The following is a 23,496-nucleotide window of genomic DNA, read 5'->3' on the forward strand; positions in this document are numbered from 1 at the left end:
AATGCACTTCTAAAATTGTCTCCTTAACATTATTTTTTAATATTGTATTTATTTCTTAGATTATGGTTACTGTTACAGTGAAATATAGTCCTGTGCATTACATCCTAAAACTAGCAGATCAAGTCAGACTAACATGAATCAAAGTAGAGCCTGAGAAAAATAATGGTAACTTAAGTAGCTTCTTTGAAAACAAATAGGTTTTGAAGATGCCATTTCAATGTGTTTCCTCTTGAATGCCCATGATTGCAGTATCCAGGCATCTTGCATATGTCAGTATGTTTGCCCTCATACACATACTTTCAAAAAGAATTGAGATACATGCAGTGTGTAAGCTTGCTTCTTAATTGATTATCCTTAAGCTACTGCACTTTTTAAAGTTTGTAGTTATAACAGTTACTATATTGATATTTTTTCTGAAAAAAATTGAGTGCTTATATTCTTACACATATGTAATGTACCACTTCTAATGATTTCTTGAATGTGAATATACAATATTTGAAAGAATCTATTGCCATAAAATTTTTTCTGGTATAGTGAGTACTGTGCTGATAGACTCCTAAAGCTTTCATAGAAAATAAACTTACACTCCAAAGATGATATTTACAGTACTACAAGTTTACCAAGGTCAATAATTAATGCTACATAGTATTTTTCATGCAGTAACATAGAGAGCATCACAGAACAAAAATAACTGGCTCTGTAACATTTCATCTGAAGTTTTGCGAAGAATAGTCTGATTTTCCTCTGAAAGGAAGCTTTTCCTAAAAGCTTGAGATGTGGAAAGATGCAATTTTTTTTTCTGTGAATATTGTTATTAAGAATTGGCAATATTATGAATTGTTGCTACTACCTTAAATACACATTGTATAAAAATAACTAATGTTTTGCCTGTCTACCTTCACATGTTTACATTTCTGTCCTTGAATGTAAGTGAAGCTGTAGCCGGCAGGAGTCAAATACTTGTATGTACAGCCAATCTAACTAGAATGACCAAGAGTATCAGAGAGAGGAATAAACTGTCATAGAATCATAGAATCATGGAATCTTTTCAGTTGGAAGAGACCTTAAAAGGTCATCTAGTCCAACTCCCCTGCAATGAACTTGGGCATGTACAGCTAGATTGGGTTGTTCAGGACCTGGTCCAGCCTGACCTTGAATGTCTCTAAGGATGGGGCTTCTACTGCCTTTCTGGGCAAACCTAGTCCAATGCCTCATGACCTTTTATTGTAATTTTTTTTTTTTCCTTATATCCAATCTAAATCTCCCCTCTTTTAGTTTGAAACCATTCCCCCTTCTCCTATCATAACAGAGTCTGCTAAAGAATCTGTCACCTTCCTTCTTATAGTCCCCCTAAGATACTGAAAGACCTCTATCAGGTCTCCCCAAAGCCTTATCCAAAAAATATCTTCCCTAAATAACTTACAGAGAGAATAATGAGAACAAATTTAAGTTAAGGCCCTTATATGAAATTCATCTGATGACCTCTTTCTTTCTAAACACAGCAGAATTTTCAGTGGAAATCAGAAGTAACAAAAACCTCTTAAATACAAAGTCTGATTTTTCTGTCTTTCAAGGATGCTTATAAACACCACACATTATTTCAAAGGTGCTGTCAGAGCAAGTAAGAAAGAAGAGTTTGAAGTAATGGTAGTTTGAAATATCTGTTTTTGTTAGTCAAATCCTGCCAATGGACTTTGTGCCCATTCAAAAGCTGCTGTTACCAGCTGTGTTGTTCTTATTCCTCATATGCTGAGGGAAGGTATTTAGTTTGCATATTTTATAAAATGAAGCAAATCAAATAACAGGAAAAAAAATATATTATCATGAAGGAGTCCATATTTTTAAGTCATTGCCAATATCCTGAATACTGTTAAAAACAACTTTTAAGATATTTTAATCTTGACATAGCATGGCCATTATCAGCCTGAGAAACGCTGAATGAGAGAGTAAGTATGTTTACTGATTTAGGATCTAATTAAAAAGCTGTGTGACAAAAGATATGAGGGAGAGCATTTCTCATAACACAAATTTCTAAGCTAAATCTTATATGTTGATACAAACTTGGACTAAGAATAAAGCTGAGAATTTTCTTCAAATATAATGTTCCAGTTAACAAAAAATCACTGTGGCAGACATTTAAAATACTTTTTATTTATTTATTTATTTATTTATTTATTTATTTATTTATTTATTTATTTTAATGAAGGTACATAGATTGCTCTGCAAGTAATTTCTCCTATTTATTTTCATGCAAACTACAATGGATACAAAGACTAAAATAACATTATTTGATAGAGCAACTTCTGAGCTACTAAATGCTATTTTTCAGCATAATCACCACTATAATCACCACTTTTGCTTCATATGCACTTCCATGTCAGATACCATTTTGTCAGACTGCCCCTCTGCTGCTGTCTGTCTCACAGCAACAAAATCTAACAGAATATTGGCAGGATGGTTCAACCTTGTAGCAATTGGGCAGATCAATATGATGGGAAGATCATACTGAGGGTAGATGGATCCCTGTAAAATGATCCCCAAGAGGCCTCAAGAGGAGAGATCAAGGAGTGTTTGGACAACTCTGTCTTACATAGTTTCTGAATTTTGTGTCCTGTGATCTCGATGATCCTTTGGATCCCTTCCAACTTGAGATGATCTACAGAGAAGTTCTAGAATTTTGCAATCCTGTAGAAATTCAATTGCTGTTGCTGTGATGTACAAACCTTCTTTATAATCACTTTTCTTTGTAGGCATACAGAGACTAAAATTGTTATTAGCATGAAAATGTTTTCAAGGTTGATCTTCTTTGTTGAAAAGGTGATACATTTATGTGAAAAAGAGATAATTCTAGGATTCTTTATGTGGCACAAAGGATGGGATATGCATTTTTTTTTTTTTTCCTCTTTTCTATCAGATAGTAGACAGAAAAAAAAAAAAAGGAACAAAAAATAACAAATTTTGGGAAAAGTGCAGACTTACAACTGACAAATAAGCATAAAGAGAATATAATGACTGACAAATAAGCACAAATAAAACAACGTACACTAAGAATCCATGCTGAGGAGCTAGTTATAACAGATTAATTAGCAACACAGTACTGGGAGAAGAACCAATTACACAAGCACATAGAATCAATGTGGGAGGCTGAATCCTCAACTATGCCTTTTGAAAAGGTTCTTGCTTAGACACAGAAAGTAGTTTTACTGTTCTTGGTTTTTTTTTTTTTTTTTTTTTTTTTTTTTTTTTTTTTCAAATGATAGCCAAAATGATTCTTGGAAGGTTTGGAATTTTATTTTGGATTGCCACTCAAGTTTTACAAGGGCTTTATTTTCAAAACAATTTTCTCTGGAAAATAAATAAAAAATCTTAAGAGAATGTCTTAGTTCCCCCTCTTTCCCTCTAGTTATTTGTCCATGTCATGGCTCTTTGATATTTGAAAAATATTGTTTGGTTTGTGATCTGAAATGTAGAATTCTAGAAAACAAACATTGTTGTATTAACTTATATGCATATTGATGTGCATTAAATTCTCAGTCATTTTAAAAATACAACCAAATTCAAATCTGAAACTGTTGTATGGCTTGTGAAAAGCAGTGATCACTACTGAAGTATTGCAGGACCCCCTGCATCAAAAATCTATGCTTTATATTTCCAAGCTTATGGTTATCTCAGTGCTCCATCTTTCTTTATTTCAAATACTTTTTATAAAATTCTGCCCAAATTATTTTCCACTGGCTGTGCAGTTCCATCTGGGTGACAAAGCACAGGAAATTGTCTACTACAGCCCTTCTTGGTGAGGACGGCATCTGAATTCTTTGTAAAGTAGACAAGAAATACTAGCATGCTAATAAATAGAACTCCACAAGATACACTGTAACAATGCACTAGATGATAAATTGATACTTTGAGATTTTTGTTCTTTAATTCTTGAAAACCACTGTCAGTATTTAGAGCTAAAAATGGCTGTTCACCTTCTCGTGTTTTATAAAACTTCCTCCTGCTTTTCTAAGTAAATTATTTTTCAGTAGCCTGAAGCTGCCAACCGTACCTGAAGAATTAATAATGGGGTTGGCACAGGTCAGTTCATATCCTGCCAACTCTGTCTCACACTGAGCACACGAGCTAAGAATATAATACCTGCAGCTCTGGTGGGATTTTATTGTATTTCCTGATAGTGATGATGGTAGTAATCTCAAGTGTCTAGCAAAATGGGAGGGCACTGAAGAAAGATTCAACTAAAACACATGTGTAATATACAAAAGAACTGTACCTTCCAATGGTAATTTCCAATGCTTCAGTAAACTGCCCTTGGATGTAGTTTTGTTTGTGGTATCTTCATTGAGGGAGCTTAATTCCTTCATGGGAGAATGTGACAGAAAATGAACTGATTTTATCCACCTGAAGAAAGCTTGAAAAACGAAACAAAATAATAAAATCCAATGTTAATTCTGATATGTTATTTGGCCAGCATCAGTTTATCAGTGCATAAAACATCTGTTAGATTCTCTCTAACAGGGCTGAGAGTGGTGTGCTGGTAAGCTTGATTCTGATAGGGCAAAGATTGTGGTTTCTTAGGTGTACTTTATCAAGGTTTATAAAGCATTTCTTGAGAATGGATTCAGAAGTTTTAGAGAAGCTCAGTTACTAGCACTGAACATTTTTGACAGGTGTTTGTTGTACTTTTGTTTCCTGGTATGCAACATCAACCAGCCCAGGGTTCCATGATGGAATTCACCAAATAAACATACAGAAAAAAAGATGATTTCTACTGCACAGAGCTCATAGTAGCTTGACATTTCAACAATGCTAACTATAAGTATTTAACTGAAATGCTTTATCCATTTCATAGCAGGTATTTAACCATTAAGGAATATGTGTGAATACAAATTTAATTCGCACTGGAAATTAATACATTTTTTAAGTGATAATTTTAATGAAATTGAATATTTCAGAAATGCCATATTTGTTGAAGTAAGATATCATGGTTACTAATTTTAAGACATAAATATTTTACGGACATTGTTTTTAAGATAACATAAAACCAACTTTACTAGAAATATTCAATTACTCTTCATTTATTGCACTTATCTGGAGAAATTGAATATTTCTGATCATATTGAAGATCAAATTAAATATTCCATACATATTTTAGGTGGATTTATTCACCACTTTCATTTTTATTCCATCCAAATAGAAATGATTTGTGTTTTTTGGCCATAAATATTTTGACTAAGTTTGGACATGTCATCCTAACCTTAGTGGTACTACCAGAATAATTGTAGACAAAACAACCTTCCAGGAAAAATAAACTAAAATGAACCTAGAATACATGAAAACAATGCCTATATATAGTGGCACATGTTAACAGTAGGTGGTGCTGCATATTTAAATTAAGGAGAATTTGCAGCTACCCCCATCCAACCCCCCGTGATTTGCTACGGTATAAATGCAGATGAAGCTTGAACCATATCTGTATTTTTTTAGATCTGTCTGGGTTCATGCTATTTCTGGTTTAAAAGTTCTTGTGAGAGTTGTCATCTTTTCCTGTAATGCTTTGCAGTGCCAGCAGTCAGGAGTAGAGCACATTGCTTGTTGCAGCCAGAATGAGTCATTTCTAATATTACATAGCTCTTCTGGAGGAGAAACCTCCTGGTTATTTTTGTTATGTTTTAAAGCCTGAGGTAATTAAGGCATGTAGAGCTACCTTCAGTGGAACACCTCACATCTTCAGTGGGTTTTGCTTTGGCCATTGCTCTGTGGTAACTCACTGTGCCTTGAATATACGCATCTGTTTGTTCTTAACAGCAGGCCTGCTGAAGAGGCAGCAAAGCACACAGAGGTTGTATAATTTTCCTGGGAAGGTTTTGGACTTCTCTCCTTAAAACAAATTAAATCAATGCTCTAGCTGTGCGCGGTCATCTTAGGGTAGCCCTTCCTCAGGCTGCTACAGAAGTCTGTGTAGATGGGGGTGTGAACTCGGTGTGTCAAGATGAAGCAGAATTTTAGTATCTCTGATGGGAGAAATCTGATAAGTAGCTAATTGCAGCAAATGAATGCATTCTTGTGAATATACCCCAGTGAACAGTGAGTCATACAAAGTATAAATAAACAGATCATTTAAACCACCCAAAGGAAGGGCTAACATTCATGCTAAAGCACAAAATGCTATATAGCTTTTGAGATTTCTCTCTCAGTAAAATTTCTATTATGAAGTTTCTTTTCTGTGTAGTTGTATGAGCATACAAGAGATTGAAATAGAATATCGTACATCCCCCTTCCCCCCCCCCCCCCCCAAAAAAAAAAAGAAGTAGTACACATGCAGCATATGAAAAAAATTACATGTGAAAATTCTCCTAAGCAATTTCCATAACCTACTGTGTTGAACCACACTGTGTAGCTAAGTCAATTAATATCTTGGCTGTTTGTTATTATAAATGATGAGCCAGAGACTGGTATTTCATTCGAAAAAGTATCTGCTAATTCAAGTCTGCCTGTAGTGATTCTGTGTAAGCTGAGCACTACAAAAATACCACTTCTGAGTGCATGTAGAGTGTTTCCTTTTCTGCTTGTAGTGGTTTGACTTGGCAGACTGCTAAACACCACACAGCCTTTCACTCACTCCCCCCTCCACTGGAATGGGGAAGAGAATTAAAAAAAGGACGTAGAACTCATGGTAAGAGAAAAATAATAGTAATGATAATCATATATATGTATTTACAAAACAAGTAATGCACAAAGCAATTCATCACCCACTGACCAATGCCCACCTGGTTCCTGAGCAATGACTTTCTGCATGGCCATCTTCCCAACTTTTTCAAGATTTGTCACATGATGTCATATGGTATAGAATATCCCTTTGGCCAGTTTAGGTCAGCTATCCTAGTTTTGTCCCCTCCTAGCTCTTTGTGTCCCCTTAGCACTTCTCACTGACAGAACAATATAAGAAGCTGAGAAAGTGAAACTTCCTTGGCTCTGTACAGCACTGCTCAGCAACAACTAAATCATTGGTGTGTTATCAATGTTGTTTTTGTGCTAAAGCCAAAGCACACTATCATACCAGACACCATGAAGAAAATAAACTGTCCCAGCTGAAACCAGGACACCATTTCACTGGGGGAGGAGGAACTTTATACTTAGAAATTGGTGATACCTAAGACATTTGCCACAGTAGGTCTTTGAATACCTATTTAAATAGTTGTCCACTAAAGATAAGGGAGAACCAAAATATTTATTGGATTCAGTTTATGGTCAAATGAACATACATAAGGAAGGACTTCACATACTACTTATTTGTCAGTGGGAGCTGAATGGGGAATATATGTAATCAGAACAATTAGAGAACTTCACTAGAGAAAGAAAAAATGGCTTTTTTTTCAGTTAAAAAAAAAAAAAAAAAGCAGTTGCCACATATTGGGCTTAAATTGTGTAATAGATGGATATATATATATATATATATATATATATATTGTAGTTTGGACAAAATAAATTCATGTTAATAAAATACTGATCAAACAATATTCTCTTAAGATAAATGAAGAAATCAAGTGATATTTCTTAATATGTCTTTGGCCTTCTAATATATGCTGAATGTAAAAAACATGTTTATATAACTGTTTTTAGGAAGGCTGCTAACAATTTGTTAGGTAGAATTAAATAAATTAGGATGAACTAAAAGACAACTTTTGTGCATAGCTGCAAATACCTGAGGTTTAATTTGGTATTTTTATGTGAATAGATCAAAACCATGATGCTTAGCATCCTGTATCTGCACAGTACATACTGATAGATCTGTAGGCTACAAGGAAACATAGTGGGTCGGCCAGTGCAAAGTTCAGAATTCTGCAAAAGACTTTGTTTTAAGCTTCATATGCACATTTTGTTTTATCTCTTTTTAGTAATGTCACTTTCATCATGCGCTAGAGGTTTTTCAAGGCTAAATAGTTACTTAACTTTTGAAAAATCATCTTACAGAGAATCAGTGACATATTTCATTAAAATTTCATAAAATGTTTGGAATGGTGTTGTGCTTGCAATAAATGTCACTGAAGTTCACTGCAATTCTTCTGGAACAAAGTTGATGCAGTCATTAACAGGAAAACCCAGCAACAGCTTGTACAGCTTTAGAAGTATGCCTGTCTAGACAGCAGATGAATGAAGAATTTCATTCTGCATTGGCCTTGAGCAAACTCTGTATGAAATAGCAAGTGCTCATTTAAGCCAAGACTGCAGTGACAAGACAGCAGAGCTTAGCATCCTCATTCTAGATTACCTTTTATGTAATCATGATTTATTCACATGCTGCAAATGAACATACATCTTGTGTGTTGTGTACTCTGCAATAATACAGTATGCCTCATGGAAACCCAATAAAAATAATAATATAAAGTGAATGCATGGAAAGAACTATCCTTACACAGGAATAGAAATAGTACTTTTGTATCACTCATTGTGCCATTTCTGGCAGGAAAAATAAATTTCAAGATAGAGCCATAAATTTGAGCTCCAGTACACTCAGCAACATTTGTGGTCATGCTGCAGGCTGACAAGAACTATGACAGGGCTCTCCTCTGATGTACTCCTCGTACTCACTCCCCCAGTATACACCAAAAGGCTCAGCCCTTTGCAGAGAGGTCTTCCTCTTTTTCTAGGGACCTTTAGTCATCCTAAAGATACTTGAAACATGGTGAGAAAAGGGAGAGGCAAACTGCCACCATCCTGTGCTGCCCAACAGTTACTGAGAGCCTCACATAGCAGTCAGCCAAGGACTTTCTTAGGGCAGGGGACCTCTTTCTCTAAAATTCCCTCTGCTTTTCCTTCACTGCTATTCTGTTAGATAATCAAACTTGAAATCAAAATATGGTAAGAACTAAAGGTTTGCACAATTAATTGAAAATATATAAAAATAAAGCTTAACCCATAGTAAAATAATTCATATAAACCATGTTACTTCACATCTGTTGCAAGCTGAGAACAGAACATACAGTGAATGTGAATGATAGCTGAGCTTATGTTCAGTAATTTGTTATCAATTCCTAGAAAGCTAGGACACATCATATGAAGTTACGTAGGCTAAAAGCTTAAAAGTTTTTTCTAACTGATTCCTGGTATAATATAAACAATATAGATTGTCAATACATTGACATTTGTGAGTTTGAGCTGAACTCTATTCAAAACAATTTTAAAGAGAAATTCTGCTTAAGAGTTATCACGAATGAGAAAAGGATATAGAAGATCTTGGGAGCATCGGATTATAGGGATGAGCCTCGGGAATCAGACAAGGATGATGTGAGCTATGAATTCCATAATTTTGGAGTGGACTTGATAGAAAGATCTAGGGAAAGGAGTGACAGATAGCAGTTCGAACAGCTGTTTTCACTGTGTGCCAGCATAACCTCAGTGGAGAGGGAAAACTGGACTGAACAGATAATATGCAGCCAGCACTCAACCTGGACAGGTTCCCTTAAGTCAGTGTGCACAGACTTTGGTGCCATGCCAAGCATCAGTGCAAATGAGCTATGAGGTTAAGCAAATAAGAGTGATTATAAAGAGCTCAGAGCAACAGCTATCTCACTAGCCAGTCTCTGTCACTTGGATCTAGAAGATTAAAGATTGAATAGCCACAGGCATAGGCTTAAGTGCAAGCTTAATACAAAGCACGCATGTATTCAACCCTGCTAATGCAACCTTACAGTCTGAAGACAATGTCAGGAGTCTTTTAAAACTATAAAATAATGTATACTTATTTGAGTTTAAATTTATTGTCCATTTATAGAGCTAATATCAGAAATTTGAAAATCTTATATGTCCTGAAAACTCAAATAGGGGATAGCATACAGGGATGAACCAGGTGGAGCTGCAACTTTCCAGATTTTATCTGAGTGCTAAGTGACTGGTTTCTTCTTGCATCCCAGCAGTGACTTAAGCCACTGACTGCCAACAGTTCTTTAGTTAAATCTCATGTGAAAAATCCTCTGATCTTCAGCCACATTTTCTATGTCAAACTCTGTATTCTAGCCTTTCTCTCAAACTTCCTTTATTCCATTTGTTGGAAACTGGAAGAGTAAGTAATGGCTGGTCAGACTTTTGTTTTGTTTTGTTTTGTTCATTTGTTTAGTTGAGAACAGACACACAGAAAATACTTTAGGGAATCATATGGGCAAATGGGAAAACAAACTGTATGTGAGGTCTCTTTATTAGTAGAAGAAATAGAACTTCGAACAAAGACACGATTACATGCCTGGTATGATAGATAAAAAATGATAAGTTGTTAAGATACGACAGTACAAAAAAGAATATTTTTTTCTTTTATTCTTCTCTCCAGACTAGAAAACTGTAATTATTCTCAGTGTATTTCCTGGATGGAAATTCAGAATACTGGTTTTGGTTAACTTATCATGTCCATTTGAATTCTTATCAGACTGTTACTAAGTACTTTTTTATTTACCTTTATGAATATTTCCTCTTTTTTTTTTTTTGTAAGGAAAGCATATTGCTGTTCCAAAATCTCAACATAATCACTCATTTTTAATGTAAAGCACAGAAGGCAGGTAGTTTCTATACCACAGATAAATGTTCTCTGAACTCATAAAAGATCCTCAGACTTCTTAAAGCCAATTGGCTTTTCATCTGCCAGACCCTTCTTCTCTTGCTGTTTTTAATAAACTTCTTATTTTATTTTTTTTTAATTTTATTTTTTCAATCTGGCAGGTAAAATGTGAATGGGAGCTCCCAGTCTCAATCCTCCCAAAGCTTTCTCTATTCCCAGACTCCACAGAAAAGCAGAGAGAAGCTGGAAGGCTGCCTGGAAGAGGAAGAGGAGGGACTGAGAGTCAGGGCACTCAGGCTACAACAACTTGCCAGAAAAGTGCTTGCCAATTTCCTTTCTCCCTGCAGTGAGAAAATTAGTTGGATAAAAGCCTTTCAGGCAACCAACAGCTATTTTTTCCCCCCTTTCTTGTGTACCCAGTTTCATATTTTTCTAGAAATCCCTCCTTTCCCTCCCTTCTTCTCACTAATTTTTAAAAATTATCTTTATGCTAATTTGCAAAAATATCTACAAAAACCATGGATGGAGAAACAGATGGAGAAATAGTGTTGGAGACAAGATGGAAGGCTGAATAGGTTTGTATGGTTAATTGGTTGGTTAATAACTCGTATCACTTTATGATATTACACAGTAGCTTCATCATACTGAGAGAATGGTGGAGATGGTCAGATTAGATGCAGCACTGAGTTTCAGTGGAAAAGAAAAATTGCTGAGGAGTAAAAAAAGTGTTTAGAAGGACAGTCATATCATGTAACATTTAGATTCCTTGTTCCAGTGTGACTAATTTTTTTCAATTGTATAAAGAGGTTCAGTTGATTTTTATTTGTAGGGAATTAATATAGTCTCGTGAATGCTAATAGTGTCTTTGAAAAGTAACAAATAGTGTGCAAGAAGAAAAACAAAAGGTATTCAGCAGCTGAGTGCCTAAACGGTGTGGAGAAAGGCACTCCATTTTATTATCTGCAATTAGTTTGTTAAACGTATAGACTGTAGTACTCTACTGTGGTTTCTATCAAAGCAAGGCCCTCAAGAGATTTTGAGTAAACGTTTATAGTTCTCCATAAACTCGGAATGTGTTGTGTGGTTGTAGATACCAAGTTTGTTGCAGCAAGGCAACACTTTAAGTTCATACTCTCTGAAGAAGGAGAGTAAGGAGTCTGAACTACTTCAGTAGAGGTGTACAGAACTGAGTATCTTCCATGGTTTGCTAACTTCCATTACTGACTGTAAAAGGTGAGTCTGAAAATGAAATTGCATCTTTTTTTTTAATTGTTCTATTTCCAAAGTATTGTTACTCTTCTGATATTTTCTTAAACCCACTACTCCCCCCTGCCTCCACTGGAATCATGATTCTGGGAAACTTTCAGGTTTTCAAATTGGATATTTTCTGGGAAAATATATTGCTAGTTTATACTGCTAGTTTTTAAATTACTTTTGCGCCCCAAAGTGTCAGATGGTCAATTGAAATAATAACCAAAATGTATCCTGAGGTTTGTTTTTCACTCTGAAAAAGAAATGTGCAAAACCCCAAAGCCATGTTTTTTTTCATGACTTTTATGACAAACTTAAGTTTTAGGAGGAAAGCTTGTATGCCTGCAACTGCCCATACAGTGGTAATAAATACATGACTAAATTAGCAAGGAATACAATTCAAGCAGTATGTCAGATTGTGTTGTCTGGCTGGAGCTGAGGTAATTTAAGATTTGATTTCCAGTTTCTTTCAGAAGCTCGTTAACCTCTGTGCTAGTCACAGGTGGGAGGCAACAGGCAAAGTTGTAGGCATATACCTACAAAACTGTGGAAGTGAGCACATCCAGCCTGGCTGTGCTTGCTGAATTGTCTGCTCTTGCTGAGACCTGGTCTGAACAGTGCTGGTCAGTAATCTGCAGGCATACCAGCCACTACAGCAAGCTTGCAGGTGATTCACTGCATCTAACTTGAATTACATAGTAAACAACGTATAATCCTCATAGGGTAAAGAAACTTGCTGAAGGAATGTCAGGAGCAGTGCAAGCCAGTGGGGCCATGCCTTCTGCTTCATATTCCTCAGTGACGTGCAGGCAAAGTGACAAAGTGGTTGCTGAGTGGTCAGGAAGGGCTGGGATGAAACCCAGGGCCAGGGGGAAAGGGGAGATTGTTTCTGTTAGCGCTGGACTCAAGTTATGTTGGCAGGCGCCGAAGAAGGTATCTGCAGAAGAAAGCTGATGAAGTAGTGATGTTTCTCTGCCTCACACTTGACGCTTCAGTTTTGGCTGTGTACTGCATTTAGCCATTGGTGTGATTGAGGGCCCCGTGGCAGCTTGGGAAATCTACGCAGTGCCAGTGTGATTAAGAATTGTGTAAAAATTGCAAGGTAAATTTCTGTGCGTTCGCTGTTTTTTAACCTCTGTTACAGGCTAAAACTGATATAGACCTGTGAAATACTGTCACAGAAGAGGATTATTTTTGGTGTTAGAGTTCTGAAATAACTATCTATACCTGAGCATATTACATAGAATAATGTGCTCAATAGACTTATTGTTACTTCAAAAGCTCACCTGAGTTTAAGAGTTGTACTAGTGTACACCAGTCAAAGACTTTGACAAAGATGTGTGGAAATACGTAAGAACAAACTTTATTTCTTAGGTCATTTCATGATTTTTTTGTCTATTACTGTTTTTTGTTTATTTTTTCCTTTGACATGGTATTTCTGTTTCTTGCTTGGACAACTGAGGTTATTTAAGGTTATTTAAGAACAGCTCTTTATGAGGGATAGTTAAAGAATAACAGTGTTGAAATATGGGCATAATGTTAATCTTTCTCCCAGTTTTATCAGGTAGTAATATTTTGATATCTCAAAATAGCAGTTATCCATAACTATATAGTCCATCAGTCTGCCAGTAAGTAAGCATGGGAATAGCTGTGTGGTTGTCTCAGGAATTGCCCTGTGAGTGGTCAATGCCAACCAAATAGATGGATTGAAATGTGTTGTTAGAGTACCGTAGGTCCATGAGGTTCCTCATTTTTGGCATCTGAAACCAAAAGACAGTTGTCTTTATTAGCAGATTGGTGAAGCAGTTGCAAACTTGTCATTTCTGAAATGTTGCAAAGCCCCTCATAAAGATGTGAGTAGAATTAAATAGACATGTATTTAGGAAGAAGTTTATTTTATTTCCATACTAAGAGTAATGGTGCCTGTGAATCAATATGTGTGTCATAGGGTATAAGAAGCAGACCAGGACAGTTGGAGCATGCAGAGAATGTCCACTCACACCCTAGCCAGTCTGCCTATGTCTCATAGGCCTGAGCCTCCCAAGGGGATCATATACCAGGAACAAGGTCCTGATTGCAAGAGTGTTGTGAAACAATATTTTTTCACGTTCTGTTGCACGGCAGACTTAATCATCATCTCCATCTCTTTCTCTGCATCTGCTTTTTCTATGTGGCTCTTAAAATACACTCTCTTCTAAAAGAATCAAACCAAAAGTTGAGTTTGGATGACTCGTTAGAGAAGAGTCCTGGGAATGTGCTTGAAGTATTGTAGCAAATTCTTTTCAACAAAATGGAGATTTTAAATGAGGCCATTGCCAAGCTATCTGATATGTAATTTAATTAATCATTGTTGTATGATTTAGAAAGCAAAGATATACCTGTATATTTCTTCCCTGTGTAAACTTACTACTCTCTTGTTTGACTTAGAAATTCACCTGATTTGGGAGCTGTACCAATAAATCTGCAGTATTTGTGGATACCTATTCATAAAATGTGGAGATTTTGCTGTAAGTTCTGGGAGAAAGTCAATGTTGCAAAGTGAAGTGTAAAATTATTCCTGTCTCAGTGTTATTTTTGAGTCATATATCTCTGCCTTTTATGAACAGCAGGCATATTTGGAAGAATTATGTCTGAGTCATAAATCCCTATTTGTCTGGGACATGACTAATAGGTGTCTTTAAGAGAGTGAGATGATATTACTGTCTTAGCTTGCAATTTTTTTAAAACTTCAGAAGCACATAGAACAGATGAAGTTTAAACAGCACAATGACATTAATCTGTGGTCTGTCAGAAAACTGTTACCTCCCTCCTTTTCTGGGCCATTGGTTCCAGCCAGCAGATACTGTAATTTATGCAAGTACACCAATTTTTGTTTCAGTATTTAGAAAGCAGAGTTGGCATGGTTGCTTTCCAAATCCACAAGTTGTTGTGATCTGTGGGAGAAAAGGAGTGTTCAAGTCACAAGGGGGGAGGGAGGGGATGGGCGTTCAGGCATTCCCTCTCACTGCCTCAGCCAAGACTGCAACTGAGGAAAACAGAAGTCTAATTAAATGAGTAATGCTGCAAGATCTTTCCACTGGTGCACCAGCAGGGCTTCTCTGCTGTCTATAGGCAGTCACTAACCCCCCATGAGTTGAATAGTTATAAGTTGTAGATGCAATAAAAAAAAAATAATAATCATCATAAGGAGGTTTTGTTGTCCACATTGTCTTATGGAAAAGACAGAGAATTTTAAGAACAGGTCTAAAATATTAATGTATAATATCTATGAATATCTATGCTAGTCTAAAGCATTCTTATGAAGAGATCCTGAATTTTACAGAAAAGTTTATTATTATGATAGTGATAAGAAAACCACCATTTCTACATTCCCTTTCTAACTGCCTACTTGTCATTATCGTTATTATTATTCATTTATTCATATGTTGTAACTAAGACTCTGCACCCTGGCACAGCATTGTGAATAGCTATTAAAAGCATATGCCCTACAAAGCTGAAGGTTTTTTGTTTATGTTTTTTGTATAGATACACAGCACATGGCATGGTACATTAATAAATGTTATATTTAACAAGAATGAACAATAAATACTTGGAGTTTCTTGAACAGCTTCAATTGTTCTTTATCTTGACGATGCAATCTGAAAATACAGTAAACTTCAGAAGTTTATTTGTGAAATTTTGATGGAGTTCACCTCTGTGTTTGTTTTTCAATGTTTCTGCTATATCATTCATCCCTTAAATCCCATGCTATTGTATTTACTCAGCCATTACGTGGTCAATATCTTAGAAGAAAATAACAGTGAGGAATAATGAATGAGAAATAATATAAAATGCATAACTTAGATGGAAAATAGTAAGAAATCATGTAGAGATTCACAAACCCTTCAGCAGCCATTGCCATTTATTATAAGTAAAATGTTAACTGTCAAAGTATTTAGAAACAAATAACACGCCTTACTACTATCGTAGAGTTAACTGATAAGATATATTTGCTAAAGCATCAACAAATTGGAGTTTGTGCTGTTCAATCAGCTCTAATTAATTCTAGATGTTCCTCAGGGGGGATCCAGTTCAAATGAGCTGATTATTCACAGTGATGAGAGTTGGATGTTTAAAATCATATCCTTCTCTTACAGCCTTCAGGAATATGAAAGCAATTGCTTGGACATCAAATAAGGAAGTGAACTGTGTATTCAAATATGACATAAAAGAGATTTTCTGCTTCTGGCAGAAAATTAATCAGAGGCTTTGTGTATTTAAAACTGTTTTTCCTTTTTTTCTTTTCTTTTCTTTTTTTTTTTTTTTTTTTTTTTAGCTAGAAGCAGATATTGCAAGATAATACTGTAGCACTCTGAAACATAGAAAGTGACATGTATGTAAAACTGTCTGACACTGACTGCATTTCAGATTTGACACATTAGCATCTATCTCCAGATGAAACTAGCTGGAGGTTATGTAGTTTAGTATCAGTTAGGAATTTATATTCTTTACATTAGAGGCAGACTTTGTGAGCTTTGGGCTCTGCGTGGAGAAGGAATGGCATCTTGAAATACCAAAAAGTATGCATTTAAAGACAAATAGCTGAAATGACAGCAGATGTTGCCCCCAGGCTTATCAAACTGAGCACTAAAAAGGATTATTTTATTCCTGTATGGTGGAGACTGTCGCTTTCTGATGTAAACTAACATACAACATTTCTTCTTAAGCAGTAATAATTGTCGGCAGCATTCCATAAATGAGAGATTGTGCTAATACATCTGCCAAACCATGAAGGCTATAAGTAGTGACAAAACTATTTACAAAAGCAAAAGGTCAACAAATATATCAAATACTTTTAAATTTAGTTTTTGTAAACTTTTTAAATGAAAGAACATGAAGAATAACACTTGCAGGATAACTGCAATGAAAGGAGTGGATTACCTCTTTTGTCTCAAAATAAACAAAGTCAAATTCCTCTGTTCCATGTTAAGTACATTTTACCAAATTCTGAATGGTATTACTTTAAAGAATGGAATGAAATATGTACTTGATGTTCTTGAAATGTGGATTTCCAGCTCTAGAGCCCTTGTTCATCGTATATCCTTATTGAATGAACAGTTTCATCAAATATTCATTACAATTTCCTAGGATATATAACTTTAGCATAATTTCAGAGTGTTTCTCTGTATAAGCAATGTATTTTGTAATCATTGTGAGCTATTAATAGAATAAGATATGTTTGCGAAGAATCCCATAGATTGTGTTTTTGAAATTTTCATACAGTGAATGGTCTATCGCTATTTTATGCACTTGTTGTCAGTAATAGGATTTGACTATGACGGGGACATAGAACTATTCAATCCTAGACATACACTTTTTATGAAAAGATAGTTTTGTATTTTAACAGAAATTTAACTCCTGGAGTGAGTTCAGATGTTCCTTTATGCTACTTTTAATCAAAGATATTTGAATACAAATACCTTTAAAATCAATACTTTTATTTATCCTTAAAAAGATCAATTTTCAGAAAACAAATGTCTTTGATCTCATCTTTGAAAACAAATTACACTCTCGTTACCAAAGAGCTGTCAGATTATAGCCTCTGCCCATTACCAAACTGAGTTACAAACAAACTGGGTTACTGAGTACCTAGGTCACAAAGCTCACTACTAAGATACCAGACTGCTCAAATCCACATTTAGGAAGTTTGTTATTTTTATTGTATGTATAATCACAAGGAAAAAAAAAAAAAAAAAGAATTTCTAAAAAAGGAAATTAAAAATACAAGCCTGCAGATACTTAACCTACAGATAGTTTCTGGATTTCTAATGGCAATGGCCTTCAAGAGTGATATAAAGCAATCCGATGGAAATTCAGAGGATGCTTTTTTAAAGTTTAAAATATGAAATCATAACATTGAGGAAAAGGGGTCAAATATTTCAATGTGAATTTTTGAGATTAAGTGGAGATAGTAAACAGCTTTGCAGAGAATTTAGAGCTTTCTTTTTTTGTTGTTTTTGTTTTTGTTTTTGACATGATATATACACCATTGTCTCAGTGTCTGGTAAGGGAGAGAAAAGAAGGGTAAAAGCTCAAAATAAGTTAAAATATGGCTGTGAATATACTCCAGATTAGGTGAAATGTTGTAATATTTGTGAATATAGTAGTTGTCTATTGGCAATATACGTGCAACATGCTTTTTTTGACAAAAGTTTATGTAGGGCCAATGTGCTATAAAAGGTACAAAGTTTTCAGCCTTATGTCATCAATCATCTTAGAGTTACAAAGTCCATCCTGAGATGGAAGGGACCCAGGTGATCATTGAGTAATTTCTGGTTCCACACGTGATCATCAAAAATTCAGTCTGAGAGCACTGTCCAAACGCTCCTTGAACTCCAGCACTTGGGACCGTGCCCACCGCCCTGGGCAGCCTGTTCCATCCCCACTGCCCTCTGGTGAAGAGCCTTTTGCTAACCATCACCTTGGTCCTCCCCTGACACTGTTCCATACCATTCCTTGAAGCCCTGTTACTGCCACTAGAGAGCAGGGCTCAGCGCTGCCCTTCCTCTCCCCTTGACAGGAGCTGCAGGCTGCCATGAGGCGTCTCATCAGCAGGAGAGGTCTGGGCTGAACAAAACCAGGTGGCTCAAATGCTTCTCATACATGATGCCCTAGACCTTTCAGCACCTTTACACCCCTCCTTTGGATGCTTTCTCCTAGTTTCATTTCTTTTTTATATTGTGGTGCCCAAACTTGCATGCAGTGCTAGAGGTGAGACTGCACAGCACACAGTCCCTTCCCTTGCCCAGCTGGCAGTTCTGGGTGTGATGAACCCAAGGGTACAATTGGCCCCTTTAGCTGCCAGGGCACACTGCTGCCTCGTGCTTAATTTTTCATCAACCAGACCACTGGATCCCTTTCTGCAGGAGCATCAGCTAACTTTTCTTCATCAAATAAATGAGTAAACTTGGCATAAAAGGAGATTAAGTTTGTTAAATGGGACTTACCTCTTGTGAATCTGTTTTGTCTGTGACCAATCCATTGTCTCTCGGGGATTTTTCAGTAACTCTTAGAATAATCTCAATAATTTTGCCAGAGGCTTAAGTGAGACTGACAGGCTTGTAATTACAAATTCTTCGTTCTTAAAACTTGGAACAATGTTTGCCAGCTTCCAGTCAAGTAGACTGTGATCTCTTCAGTTTTTCATGTCTGTTGAAAAATAATTGAGAAGTCTCATGATGATATCAGACAGCCCTTTTAGTACACCGGGATGAATCCCATCAGGCCACACCGACTTCCATGCATCCAACTGGAACAGCCAATCCCACATAAGTTTGGGATTGGCTGGGAGTTTATTGATACTCAGTCATGGTCCTCCAGATAAGGCCTCCAGGGGCTTTAAAGCCCATCTACATTGCTGAAGACAGACAAAAAGAAAGCATTAAATGTCTCTGCTTTTACATTTCTCTTTTAAAGTCATTTTTGTTGTTCCCCACAGTACTGATTGGCTTTTAGTTGCGCTTTGGCTGCATGAATTTTCTCCCTACTATGGTGAACAACATCCCTGCAGCCCTTCCCTCTCACCCAACCTCACTTCCTGTGGCCATACCCTTTATTTTCCCACCTAAGATCTAGAGAAAGATCCCTGATCAGTCAAGTCAATCTTTTCCAGCCTGCTTAACTTAACAAGCAATTTTGTAATTGCTTGCTCCTGCACTCATAAGTTGTCTACATGGATGATTAGGAGCCTGGAGCATCTCCTGTATGAGGAAAGTGGAGAGATGTGGGATTCTTCAGCCTGGAGAAGACTGAGGGGAGATCTCATCACTGTTCACAAATATCTAAAGTGCAGGAGTCAAGTGGATGGGGCAAGACTCTTTTCAGTGGTATGCAGTGATAGAACAAGGGGCAAAGGGCAAAAGCTGCAACACAGGAAGTTCCATATGAACACAAGGAGGAACTTTTTTACTATGAGAATAACAAAGCACTGGAACAGGGAGGTTGTAGAGTCTCCTTCTCTGGAGATATTCAGTATCAATCTGGATGCCTACCTGTGTGGCCTACTATAGTACTTTAGCAGGGGGTTGGACTCGATGATCTCTTGGGGTCCCTTCCAGCCCCTATAATTCTGTGATTCCATGACAATTAAAAAGTGCCTGGCACTGATGAACATCAGTTTCTTCAAAAGCAGTTTCCCAGGAGACTTCACTGATTAGTCCTCTGGGCAGCCTGAAGTGCTGAAGTCTGTTCTACTCATATCCAGTGCTGAAGGTTTGGTGGCATTTTTTCTTCTATCACCAAAGATTTTAAACTTGACTACTTTATGGTCGCTATGGGGAAGACAGACTCCAATTTCTACATCACACACAAAACCTTCTCTAGTCACAAAAAACAAATCTAGGAAACAAACCTTTCCTAGTCAGCTCCCTTACTACCTATACCAGAAAGTTGCCAACTTTGTAAGGGCTCAGCCGTATAGTGGTAATGTAAAAAACAGGAAAGAAATGAGCATTATTGTCAGAATTTTGTTTTGCCTGCTATGTAAAAGTAGCGTCTTGAGACACGTAAATATTATATGAGAATAGTAAAGATCGGAATACTTTTATTTTTACAGCAATTTTATTGATTCCAATAATCCTTAAATTCAAAGAAAAAAATGGAGAACCTTTAAAAAAAAATCTTTAAAGTTATGTAAGTACACTAAATTATATTTTTGTTGTCTTCCTGTCATCTGGATTTCCCTTAAAATTTGAGCAGAGCTTTGCGGAGTTTTAATTTTTGAACTAGGTTTTTTTATATGACAAAATTCCAAAAGATGAATTTGGATGTTACTTCTACTTACCTAATCAGCGTAATTTAATTCGAACTTAGGAAGAAAAGGGATTGCCATCATTATTTGTTGTAACAATAGAAGAAATAAGATGCATTCTTTTAGTGAGGATTCAATTCTGAAACCAACTCCTGTGGAGATTAATAGTTTGAAGTAAGAGTGCATTTATTCTGCAATGATTTCAGCTGAATACCAGTGGATGTGCATTCTCTCCAGCTTATGTCAGTGTTATTTTATTTGTTGATGGCCAAGTCTTCTAAATCTGCAGTCATTTTCCTTTCACAGGTTTTCTTTATGTTCATTCAAATGCTATTGTAATGCATTTACCTCAAATCTGTAGCCAACAATGGCAGTATGATATTTCTAAAATATTTCTGCAATTTTCAGAATAGAAAAGTTCACTACTCGAGTGCATCTTCCTTCCTTCCTTCCTTCCTTCCTTCCTTCCTTCCTTCCTTCCTTCCTTCCTTCCTTCCTTCCTTCCTTCCTTCCTTCCTTCCTTCCTTCCTTCCTTCCTTCCCTCCTTCCCTCCTTCCCTCCTTCCCTCCTTCCCTCCTTCCTTCCTTCCCTCCTTCCTTCCTTCCCTCCTTCCCTCCGCCTAAGAAATAGCTGTTTTTTCACATTCCTTAGAGAGTGGCAGTGAGTACAGAGGAAGAAACTTTGTTAGAAGTTAAATATTTTTCTGGTGACAGTTTTGATAGTCTGAAGAGGCATTGATCTATTAAATGCTTAGCCAGATAAAAAGGTTTTGAAATCCTTCTCCATTAGATTTATGTCTAATTTTACTGTTTGTATATCCATTTATGCCTGCTTATTATGCGTTTACTGGCTTATTTGTATCCATAATAACTTCTTTATGGCTCCCTTTCCTGAAGTTAAATAAAAGTTTCTCTTGAGAGTAATAAAACAAAACCAAGAAGCTGCTCAAGAACTACTGTATTTCTTCTGTCCTAGAAATAAAGGATAGCTGATTGATATATAGTCCCTAGTGAGCCTTTATGTGCATCTTGGTCAAGATGTTTAGTAGAAACTAACCTCTTTCTGTAGAGAGACATAAGTCTTGATTCTTCATCTGCCTCTGGCAAGAGCATCCTCCATTATCATCAGTGTATTTATGAAAAATGTTATTTGCCTTTATGGAGATGGTTTTGGTCATCCAAGCCTTAGTCGGCTTTTGCACTTGAATTGTGCTCCCCACATCACCATGATTTCACTGATTAAACACGTGTTTTACTGGAATTATGTAGTTAATTATTGTTAATGATTTTCTCCAGAATTTTGTCAGCTTCAGGTGTTATTAAAACACAAAGAACATCTTGACAGTTTTATCTTAGTCTTCTATTTTCATTGGAATTTTTTACTTACATACTTTGAAAAATTAGAAATCATGAAAATTGAGAGGTAAGGTAACCAAAGAAAGGAAATTGTGCTTGGATGAAACAGCAATATATAAACAGTTTTAAGAAAATTAGTTCATGGCAAGATATAACTTCTGTTCTATGTTATATTGTAGTTGGTGGGCTCATATGTATTTATGGAAAGTAAATGTAAATTGTCTTTAAAAGATATCGTCAGAATGCGCCCTATTTAGTTCTACACCCTTGACTGGTTATTATTTTATGATAGAAGTGCAGTCAGAATCAAATTTTTAAATGAAATATAACTGATAAATATTTGTATGTGTGTCTTAGATGGTGTTGCTTTCACTTTGGCCTTTTTTTTTTTTTTTTTTTTTTTCCCCTACTGAATACAACATCCTTGGGTTGTATTTGAGTAGCTAAAGTAGGAAAACATGAGAAATTTCAAATGTATCTGTTTTGCTGAAATAAATTTCTACAGTCCGCTGAAATTTTTTAACTAGCTGCTGGTTTTAGTGTTTTAAATACTCCTTCCACAATATTACCATTACCTGGCACTAGGAAATTAATATAGTAGCAACTGACTATTATCTTTATACATTTCTCATTGCTTGAAGACAATATTTCGAATAAAGCTGAAATAAGATAAAAGGAGAGGGGAAGAGAATAGACAAACATTGAAATAGTCTTTGTTATTTGAGAACAGGATTAAAACAGATACTTGAAGTAGTAACAATTTGCATATTTTGTGAATTTTCTGTACAGTAACAACCTTCCTAGAAATAAGCATGTGCTGTAGAAAATACAAATTTCTACCTGCCTAGATAACATTCAACTCAGTCAAGCACTTTTCATCTTTCACTCTAGAAGCAACAAAGTGACGTCTATACGTAAGCAAGATAATAAAGTGGATTACATGTATATTTTTCCTCCTTAGTGTATCATCCATTTTTTAGCCATTCCTGTGAGTTGAGTAGGTACCAGGATTTGAGCAGTCTGTTTCAGTTGTCATAGGCTTATGCAATAATACCATAGCATCCTTTACTGCTTTGTCTGTAAGTTCCTTTCCTTTCTGTCATGATTAGTCAGCCATAATTTATTATAGAGGTTCAATATTCTGAAGCAGAATGACAAACCCATATTTCTTAAGAATTTAAAATGCTTTTTATTGTTTTTACATCATGCAGCAATTTCACACCTCCTTGGAAGTGAGGCTATGCATGGCATCAGAAAAATAAATCTAGTGAGGGGTTTTTGCTTTTTCTTTTCCAGTGAAAAAATGTCTGCCCGCTTCACAATGCTGCGTTGATTTCTCAACTTAAAATTTAAAAACAACATAAGGATTTTTTCCAGGAGTCCTTACAGTTTGTGCTCATAACAGAAAGAAAGGAGTGGTAAGGGTACCACATTTTCCTAAGCAGGGACAACAACTTTAAGCAGCAGCAGGATTGACACTTCAAATTTATTTTAAAACGATGGTGTTGAAAGATAAATATTTCAAATACTTCAAGAATTTAAACTAAATCTGAGAT

At 36.0% G+C, this 23,496-nt stretch overlaps 1 long non-coding RNA gene across 2 annotated transcripts in view; it reads left to right on the forward strand.

Annotated features, from left to right (window-relative positions):
• The window catches only part of LOC149918442 (uncharacterized), a 242,375-nt gene that overhangs the window by 201,121 nt on the left and 17,758 nt on the right, over nt 1-23,496 (forward strand). The window lies entirely within an intron of this gene.

This window comes from Phasianus colchicus, chromosome 3 (assembly GCF_987193195.1).
Source record: "Phasianus colchicus chromosome 3, bPhaCol1.hap1.1, whole genome shotgun sequence".
NCBI lineage: Eukaryota > Metazoa > Chordata > Aves > Galliformes > Phasianidae > Phasianus > Phasianus colchicus.